The 9813-nt window shown below is 34.5% G+C and overlaps 1 non-coding gene across 1 annotated transcript; it reads right to left on the bottom strand.

The window, feature by feature from the left end:
* Positions 1-531: 531 nt before the first annotated feature.
* LOC144244394 (U6 spliceosomal RNA) lies at positions 532-638 on the bottom strand. Its single transcript, XR_013338934.1, has one exon. It is a non-coding gene; the product is annotated as a U6 spliceosomal RNA (small nuclear RNA).
* Between the last annotated feature and the right edge of the window lie 9175 nt (positions 639-9813).

Genomic DNA, 9813 nt, shown 5'->3' with positions numbered 1-9813 from the left:
AAGATGACAGAAAGAACAAAGTAAAGACATTGCATTTCTTTCTGAAAGAGGTTAAAACCGTTCCTTCACTTACTGTAAAACTGGCTTGGGTAACATATGTGTTGTCATGATGAATAAAGAAATTTATTCTCAAAGGAAGCCAAGCCATTTCCACTTTTATTCTCTTAAGTTTTATTCTTTATTAAAAAACTACCAAGAAGAAGAGGCTCATATGATTGTTTTACATTCTTCCAAATCCACCTAATCCATAAATCAAATGCTTTTGTTGTTGTTGTTCTTATTTTATTATTTTGGTATGCTTTTATATTTTTCAATAATAAATTAAGACAGACCATAGTTTTTCCCTAAAAAGCAATTTCAAAGCAAGCACTCTCCATTAAATTTCTGTAGTAAAAACCATCAATCTGTTTATAAAGAGTTACTTCTTGGTTTCTATTACATGCATGTTGGACCCCTTAATGTTACCTCACATGTCAACACAGAACTACTTTGTTTGTTTTTTGTTTGTTTATTCATTTACTTTTCTTATTTAAAAATATGGAGCATTTCATGAATTTGTACATACTCCTTGCTCTGGGGCCATGGTAATCATCTCTGTGTCTTTCCAGTTTTAGTATATGGGCTGCTGCAGTGAGCACAAAAACAGAACCACTTAAAAAAATATTTTCCCTGTGGTTCAAATTGGATAAATTTCTATTAATCTGTCTGCAGTTTCACTGACTATCTTGCCTTCCTCTTTCATCTATTAAGCCTATCCAATGAATTTCATTTCAAACATTGTAGTATTTCCTTCTAAAATTTCATCATAATTATTTTTTATACTTATATCAATGCTAAGATTTCAAATCAGTTATTTTAATGTGGTTTCACTTATGTCATTGATTGTATTTGCAACAACTAATATAAAGTTTTTATGTTTCAATATTGGAGTAATCTCTGGGCTTATTTTGGTTTTTATTCCTTTGATCTTGAGCAGTGGTTTTCATTGTCCTGTATCTTCATGTGTTAAAAAACTTTTGATGTAGGGGTGCCTGGGTGGCTCAGTCAGTTAAGTGTCTGACTTTGGCTCAGGTCATGATCTCGCAGTTCATTAGTTTGAGCCCCACGTTGGGTGCTATGCTGACAGCTCAGAGCCTGGAGCCTACTTCATATTCTGTGTCTCCCTCTTTCTCTCTGCTCCTCCCCTGCTTGTGCTCTCTCTCTCTCTCTTTCTCAAAAATAAACAAATAAACTTATAAAAAAACCTTATTGTTTTCATTGGTGACTATACGTTATAAAGACTCTGGGTTTTGTCTTTTAACAGTGTTTAGTTTTGTTCCAGAAGACAGGTAGGTTAAGAACTGATCCTTTTTGTGTGGAGATTTGTCAGATAAGTCTGTTTCAGTTTTGGTCTTGGTTCTCAATGAGTGCCTTAATTCTGGGACCATAGTCTTATAAGCATGGACCTTTTGGAATTTTAAATGAAAGCTCACAGTGTTTACTTTGTTTCTCTAACTTGTGAGATTCAAACTTCAAACTCCAAACTCTTGCTTCTTTACTGGGGGTCAGCAGAAATATCAGCTTAGCTCTTTTAACCTTCTACCACTTGCTTTCCATTGGGATATTGGGAATCTTACTTACCAAGCCCAGCACTAAGCACTGTTCGTGGGGCAGTCATAGTTTGAGGTGTGTTTATATCCTGATGTCAAGCACAGTCCTCTGTAGCTCTTCATATTCCAGGACTTTCTCAATTTATATCTTCTTTGGGACTACTGAATTTTGTTATTGGATACACTAAATCAATAAGCTCTTCTTTCTTCTGGATTCCTAGGTGCTCTCTAATATGGAGATTGAAGGGGAAAAGGTGATATAAAGTTGGATTGAATCCAACAAATTTCCATCATCAAAATTGAATCCTTCCTAGTTTCTCCCTTATCTTGCGTCCTCTCCAATTGTTTTAAACAGTTGTTTTAACATATACTTAACCTTTTAATAATTAATAATTAAGTATTTTACCCTTTAGAAGATAATACAAGCTACTAGAAGTAGAGCACCTTCTCCGCACCCCACAAGGTTTCTTCAGAGCTCATAGAACAAAGAAATATAAAAAATCAATGAGAATATAGAAAATATGAAGGACAAAATTAGCAAGCCTGACAAATAGATTAACAGGAGACACTCAACCAACATTACAGAAGTGCACATTGTGTTCAAATGCACATAAATTATTTACCAAAATTGACTGTACACTGCACCATAAATAAAGCCTCAGAAATTTTAAGGAACACTTAGAGTATATTCCTAGATGAGAGTAAAATAAAATGTGAAATCCTTAGTTGTCTAGAAATTAGTCAAGATTCAGGGTGCCTGAGTGGCTAAGTTGGTTAAGAGTCCAACTCTTGGGTTTGGTTGAGGTCATGATCTCACAGTTCATGGGTTTGAGCCCCACGTCTGGCTCTGCACTGCAAGTGTAGGTCCTTCTAGGGATTCTTTCTCCCTCTCTCTCTGTTCCTCCCCAGGTCATGTGGAAATGTGCACTTTGTCTCTCAAAATAAATAACTAAACTTAAAATTAGTCAAGATTCTAAATAATTCACAGATCAATGAACCATTAAAGAAATTACAAAATTTATAACTGAATGATTATAAATGATAATAAAACCTTATGGGCTATAAGTAGAGCTTTATTTCCATGAATATATTAAAAATACATAACATTCAATGACCTCATTCTATGTCTGAAAACATATGGGAAAGTAGAACAAATTAATCTCAGAACGTAAAAGGGAAAAATAGTAACAGTAAGAGCATCAGTTAATAAAATTGAAAGTAGGGGCACTTGCATTAAGCATCTGACTCATAATTTCAGCTCAGGTCATGATCTCGTGGTTTGTGAGTTTGAGCCCCACATTGGGCTCTGTGCTGAAGGTGTAGAGCCTGCTTGGGATTTTGTTACCCTCTCTCTCTCGCTCTCGCTCTCGCTCTCTGCCCCTCTCCTGCTTAATCTCTATCTTTCAAAATAAATAAAAATAAACTTATAAAATAATTTATTATAGAATAAATTGCCAAATTAAGAACAGAAGAGAACTGCTTTAATGAGAGTTTAAGCTTATTTCATAGCTATGGAAATCTATTTGGCAATATCTACTAAAATGAATTTAGTCGATGTTATTTACAATCTCATTATGGTACAGAAATTTCACTCTTTTAGTAAAAGTTCAATGGAAATGAGTGTACATATCCACCAAAAGCTATGCACAAGAATATTGTTAAAGGTAGGTTGAGAAATAAGAATTTCTTTGAGTTTATTTGACCAAACATAGATTTGAATTTGGCAGCACCAAACTGGAAGTAGCTAGGAGCACTCCACTGATAGGCAATAGGGGAAAGACATTCATAGAGAAGATTTGGAAGTGAAGCAAGGAACTTATTTCATTGGCTATAGCTTAGGTAGTTTCTTTATTTCAGAAAGCCTCATTGGCTGTTTGCGACTGATTGTTTTAGGTTCCAATTTCTCTTCCTTGACATATTTACATGCTTAGGTTTTGGTTTGCTTATGTAGGTTGCTTAGGCATTAGAGAGACCTCAATCTAAGCTTTTAAGCTTAATTACCTTGACAGTGTTTAAATTGTTTAATTTTTTTTTTAGAGTGAGAGAGAGAAAATGTGCATGGGAGGGAGGGGTAGAGAGAGAGAGAGAGAGAGAGAGAGAGAAACAGACAGAGAATCTTAAGTAGGATCCATACTCATTCCCACAACCCTGGGATCATGACCTGAGCTGAAACCAAGAGTCCTATGCTCAACTGACTGAGCCACCCAGACATCCCCAAATTGTTTAAAATTTTAATTACTGAACAGTATGAGTATATATATAATTACTCATTTTGGAAAAAAAAAACCAAATGTCCATAAAGAGATGATAGATAAATAAAATATTTTCATGTGGTGGCAAGCTGTGCTCTAATGCCAATGGAGAAAAAAAATCATAGAATTTAGAACAACAATGATGAATCTCACAAATTACATGAGAGGGAGAAAACTATACATATATAAAAATATATATGATTTATACAGAGTTGGCTTCAGCAGTGTGTAACCTGTGTAGGTACACAGGGCCCACATTTGGCTTAACGTTCTAATGTTACCACCTTGAAATTCTTAATGCATTTTGTACAAGTGACCCAGCCTTCTCATTTTACACCGAGTCTCTCAAATTATGTAGTCAATTCTGACTGTATAAATGGAAAAAAAAAGTTCTACTAATATATGAATTATAAGTCTGGAGAGTAGTTGTCTTGGAAAAAAGAGTTGATTACTGGGAGAGGTCTCTATGTAAATACGTAAATATTCTTTTTCTAGATGTAGTTCCTGGTTACATGAGTAGTTGTACTTCATGATAATTCAGTGAGCACTTTTATGTAGATATGTTATACTTTAATTAAAATTTTCTAGGAATGATTTACTTGATACTAGTGTTTTTATGATATTTATTGGAGTCCAAGTGCCTTAATTTTTTAAAAATAATGTTAGTTATGAGGTCCAGAACTTTGGTATCCATAAGGCTATTTCATTTTCTGTCTCTCAGAAAACAAAATCAGTTAAAGCCTGATTTGATTTACATTATCTGTATCTTCCACTAAAATATATTTTTGTGTGCTGGTTATTTGTAATTAACTTTGAAAGAAAAGTATATTAGCTACTAGTCATATTGGCATATGGACATTTCTGAGAATTAGTGAAACAAATGGAGATTTGATGTTTGATTTTGTTTCCTTAAAACGTGCATGTCCTTAATTGAGATTCAAGTCAACCAGTAGTGCTCAAAATTCAAAGAAAGCAAAATAGCATTCTAGTTCACCCAGGCAAAGTAGCTGTGCTTAATGGCCCTGAAGACGTCTTTCAGTATGGCTTGAGGTAGGGTGCTGCTTCTGTGCGTCTTTGGATATTAGTGTGTCATTTAGGAAAAATCTTAAATAGGAGGCACTTGCCATAAAAAATTTTTAATAGATGAGAGTTTTCCTACTTAAGTGCTCCATATTATATTGCATGCTTTGAACTTCTGGTTTTGTGGTACACTGAAGATTTATTTTTCAGAAATGGTTGGATTGATGAAGAAAAGTTTAATGGCCAAATCAATAAAACTAGGTAAAGTTAAATCAATGAAGATATACTAGTCATTTTAAACGCTGTCAGTTATTATCAGATACATCAAATATTAAGTGCTAAAATTTTTTTATTCCTATTCAACTTTTAAAAAATTTAATCCTGCTTTTTATATATATATATAAAATCTCTTTACATATGATATGCAGCCAAATTGATAGAATTGCAGTAGAAATAGATTTATTTTTTCAGCAAATTTTTAAATTATTTTCCTTAATTTGAAAAATCAGCAAGTGAATATAAGTGAGAAATGTATATTAATTTTTTATTTTTATGATTCTACTTTTGAATATTAGAGTGGCCTTTGTGCCCAGAAATTGCTAAACCAAGTATAGTATTAGCTCTACAAATTTTTCTTAGATCTGAAACTGCAGCCAGTATTCATAGAACCTGACAGTCTTTGAAATCCTGCTCTTTTTCCTCACAATCAGCCTATAGCCATAGATCAAAAATACCCACTTTATCTCTGATTGCAGTAGCCAGGGCTCTATAGTTAATGTTCTGATTTCCCAGCAGGGACACATTATTGGAAGCTGTGCTTCAGGGTGTCCCTGTTTTTCTTCCACATACTACACCTGGTTGACCCACTTCAGCTCACAGTAAAAAAGCTGCTTCCAGTCCTCAGCCATATGGCTAAAACATCACAATATTATGTTTAGGCAATGATGACCATCAAATTTCATTGTCATGTGGTTGGCCATCCCAGCACCTTCTCCCCTTTCCTTGTGTGGGAGACAATTAACTTGATCATAGTAGAATACAATCTTTTAAGCTTTCTTTTCACTGAAAAATAATAAAACAAAAAACAAAAAGACAAAAAAAACCAAAACCCCAAAAACCTGTTCTACCTCCCATAACAATGAGGATCATTAAATAGTGCATGCCTCAGTGTATGCTATTCCTGGAAATTAGCTGTAATTTGAAGGAAAAGCCATCTAGTAATAGCACAAGAGGAAACAAAAGAAAACAATGACAACAGGGGAAGCTTTGGGTCAAAGATAAATGAGCCAAATCAAAGCTAGATGATTCTTTTGTCAAAGCCAGGAGTGTGTGTGTGTGTGCCCGCACAAGCGTGTGTGCATGAATGTGTATGTGTGCATGTATGTGAGTGATAGAGAAAGACACACACGAGGGTCCAAACACTATAAAAAGGCATGTATAGTAAAGTCCAAATTCAGGAAACTATAGTTTTAGGGAGCCAAGAATATTATGCAGAAAAAGATAATTTATAAATTTGGCTTCCTTGAGGATTTTAGAGGAGGAATAGAAACATTATTGGCAGGAGAACTAGAGAATAAGGATGTAGGAAAGAGGATGGCTCCCTGCTGTGTGCTTCCCAGGCAGAAGAATTCTCAAAGATACTCTTAAGAGCTTGAGCTTCAGAATGTTAATTTCTGTTCCACCTGCCATCATGAAAGGCCAATGACATCTCAGAATCCTTGCACATGCTTAATTGTATATAACATCCGTTAAATTTTTGTGATAGGTTAGGGAAGAATTAGAAGAGAAAGAAAGAAAATCACTAGATTCAACAGAAAAATATATGTATGTTATGTTTTTATAATGGCTTCCCTGAGGTATTGATTTCTCTCCTAAGTATTCTTTTATTCCCCACTTTTAAACTCTGAGCTGAACTTTTTTTTCCACCAATTGAAGTGAGATTAAGTTAGAGTTGGACAAATCTAATTGTTACTATTATATTTCTATGGCAATGAAAGCTGACTATAGCATCTCTTCTAAAATGAAATAACCACTGTCTCACAATGAGCGTGACATTATGATAGACACAGGCAATTATAAATTTTGAAAGTTCCTAAATTAGTTGAAGATTGAATACACCAGTCGAGCCTTTGTTTACACTGACTTTGTAGCACCTACATTCCTTTGTCTTTATTTTTTTTTCAATGTTTCACGTTTCTATTTAAATTCTAGCTGGCTAACATATAGTGTAATATTGGTTTCATGAGAATTTAGTGATTCATCACTTGTATAGAACACCTACTGCTCATGATAACAGTTGCTCTTCTAAGGACACGTCACCCCATTTAGTCCATCTCCCCACCTCCCCTCCAGCAACCCTCAGTTGATTCTCTATAGTTAAGTCTCTAACTGTTTGCTTCCGTCTCTTTTTCTTTCTTTCCCCATGTCCATCTGTTTTGTTTCTTAAATTCCACATATGAGTGAACTCATATGCTATTTGTTTTTCTCTGACTGAATTTGCTTAGCATAATACAATCTAGCTCCATCCATGTCTTTGTATATATGGAATATGTACAATAGAATATAACTCAGCTATAAAACATATGTATATATACATACATACATATATACACCGTATCATCTTTATCCATTCTTCAGTCAAAAGATATTTGGGCTCTTTCTACAACCAGGCTGCAATAAACACTGGGGTGCATGTGCCTCCTCTAGTAAGTATTTTTGTATCCTTTGGGTAAATACTTAGTAGTACAATTGCTGGGTTGTAGGGTAGTTCTATTTCTAACTTTTGGAGGAACCTCCATGCTGTTGTCCAGAGTGGATGCACCAGTTTGCATTCCCACTAACAGTGGAAGAGAGTTCCTCTTTCTTTGTATCCTTGTCAACATCTGTTTCCTTTTGTTGTTAATTTTAGCCATTCTGACAGGTGTAAGGTAGTATCTCATCATGGTTTTGATTTGTATTTCCCTGATGATGAGTGATGTTGAGCACCTTTTTGTGTGTCTGTTAGCCATCTGAATGTCTCCTTTGGAAAATTATTGATTCACGTCTTCTGCCATTTCTTCACTGGATTATTTGTTTCTTGGGTGTTGAATTTGATAAATTCTTTATAGAGTTTGAATACTAACCCTTCGTCAGATATGTAATTTGCAGATGTCTTCTCCAATTCCATCATTGCTTTTTAGTTTTATTGATTGTTTCCTTTGTAATGCAGAAGCTTTTTATCTTGGTGAAGTCCCAATAGTTCCTTTTTGGTTTTATTACTCTTGTCTCCAGAGACATGTCTAGTAAGAAGTTGCTATGGCTAATGTCAGAAGGTTGTTGCCTGTGTTTTTCTCTAGGATTTTGATGGTTTCCTGTCTCCAAATCGATCTTTCATCCATTTTGAATTTATTTTTGTGTGCGGTGTGAGAAAGTGGTTCAGTTTCATCCTTCTGTTTATTGCTGTACAGTTTTCCTAACACAATTTTGTGGACAGACTGTCTTTTTTTCCATTGGGTGTTCTTTATTGCTTTGTTGAATATTAGTTGGCCATATAGTTGGGGGTCCATTTCTGGGTTTTCTATTCTGGTATGTTGATCTATATGTCTGTTTTTGTGCTAGTACTATATTGTCTTGATGCCCACAGCTTTGTAATGTAGCTTGCAGTCTGGAATTGTGATGCCTCCAGATTTGCTTTTCTTTTTCAAGATTGCTTTGGCTATTAGTGGTCTTAGGTGATTCCATATAAATTTTAGGATATTTGTTCTAACTCTATGAAAAATGCTGGTATTGTTTTTGTTTGTTTGTTTATTTCTGAGCTGGCAGTGTTTTGATAGGGACTGCATTGAATGTTTAGATTACTTTGGGTGGTATTGACATTACAACAATCTTTGTTTTTCCAGTCCATGAGCATTGACTTCCATTTTTTTGTGTCCTCTTTAATTTCTTTCATCAGTGTCTTATAGTTTCAGAGTATAGACCTTTTACTTGTTTGGTTAGATTTATGCCTAGGTATCTTACAGATTTGGGTGCAATTGTAAATGGGATTGATTCCTCAGTTTCTCCTTCTGCTGTTTTATTATTGGTATATAGAAATGCAACAAATTTCAGTACACTGATTTTCTATCTGGCAACTTTACTTACTTTGTGTATCAGTTCTAATAATTTTTGGTGGAGTCTTTCGGGTTTTCCACATAGAGTATCATATCTGTAAATAGTGAAAGTTTGATTTCTTCCTTGCTGATTTGGTTGCTTTTTATTTCTTTTTCTTGTCTGATTGCTGAGGCTAGGACTTCCACTACTATATTAAATACAATGTTGAGAGTGGACATCCCTGTCGTTTTTGCCTGACCTCAGAGAAAAGATCTAATTTTTTCCCCATTGAGGATGATACTAGCCGTGGTCTTTTGTATATGGTCTTTATAATGCTGAGGTATGTTCCCTCTATCCATACTTTGTTGAGAGTTTTTATCAAGAATGGATATTTGACTTTGTCAAAAAATTTTTCTGCATCTATTGAGAGGATCATACGGTTCTTATCCTTTCTTTATTAATGTGATATAACATGATTTATTTGTAAAAATTGAACCACACTTCCAGCCCAGGAATAAATCCCACTTGGTTGTTGTGAATGATTCTTTTATATGCTGCTGGATTCAATGCAGCAGCTACATTCCCATGGTTCAAGTAAATCTTTTCTATCTGTCATCTATCTATCTATCTATTTATCTATCTATCTATCTATCTATTTATCATCTACCTACCTACCTACCTACCTATGTCTTTGATATATTAATTCTTGTAGAAAAATAATATATCTTGCTGATGTAGTACCCATTAGAATGAATGATAAAATTTTTTCTTTAATTTCAGCCTGATATAGTTCAAATAAACATCTTTGTTAAATCCAAGTTGGAATATGCCTAAAGTCCTCATTTACATTCTTCCACTCCTCCTAGTTTGCTCCCAGTGTATGC

Source organism: Crocuta crocuta, unplaced genomic scaffold, assembly GCF_008692635.1.
Source record: "Crocuta crocuta isolate KB4526 unplaced genomic scaffold, BGI_CrCroc_1.0 scaffold158, whole genome shotgun sequence".
In the NCBI taxonomy this organism is placed as follows: Eukaryota; Metazoa; Chordata; class Mammalia; order Carnivora; family Hyaenidae; genus Crocuta; species Crocuta crocuta.
Note: the sequence above shows the minus strand (reverse complement) of the source record. Positions and strands in the feature narration are given on the sequence as shown.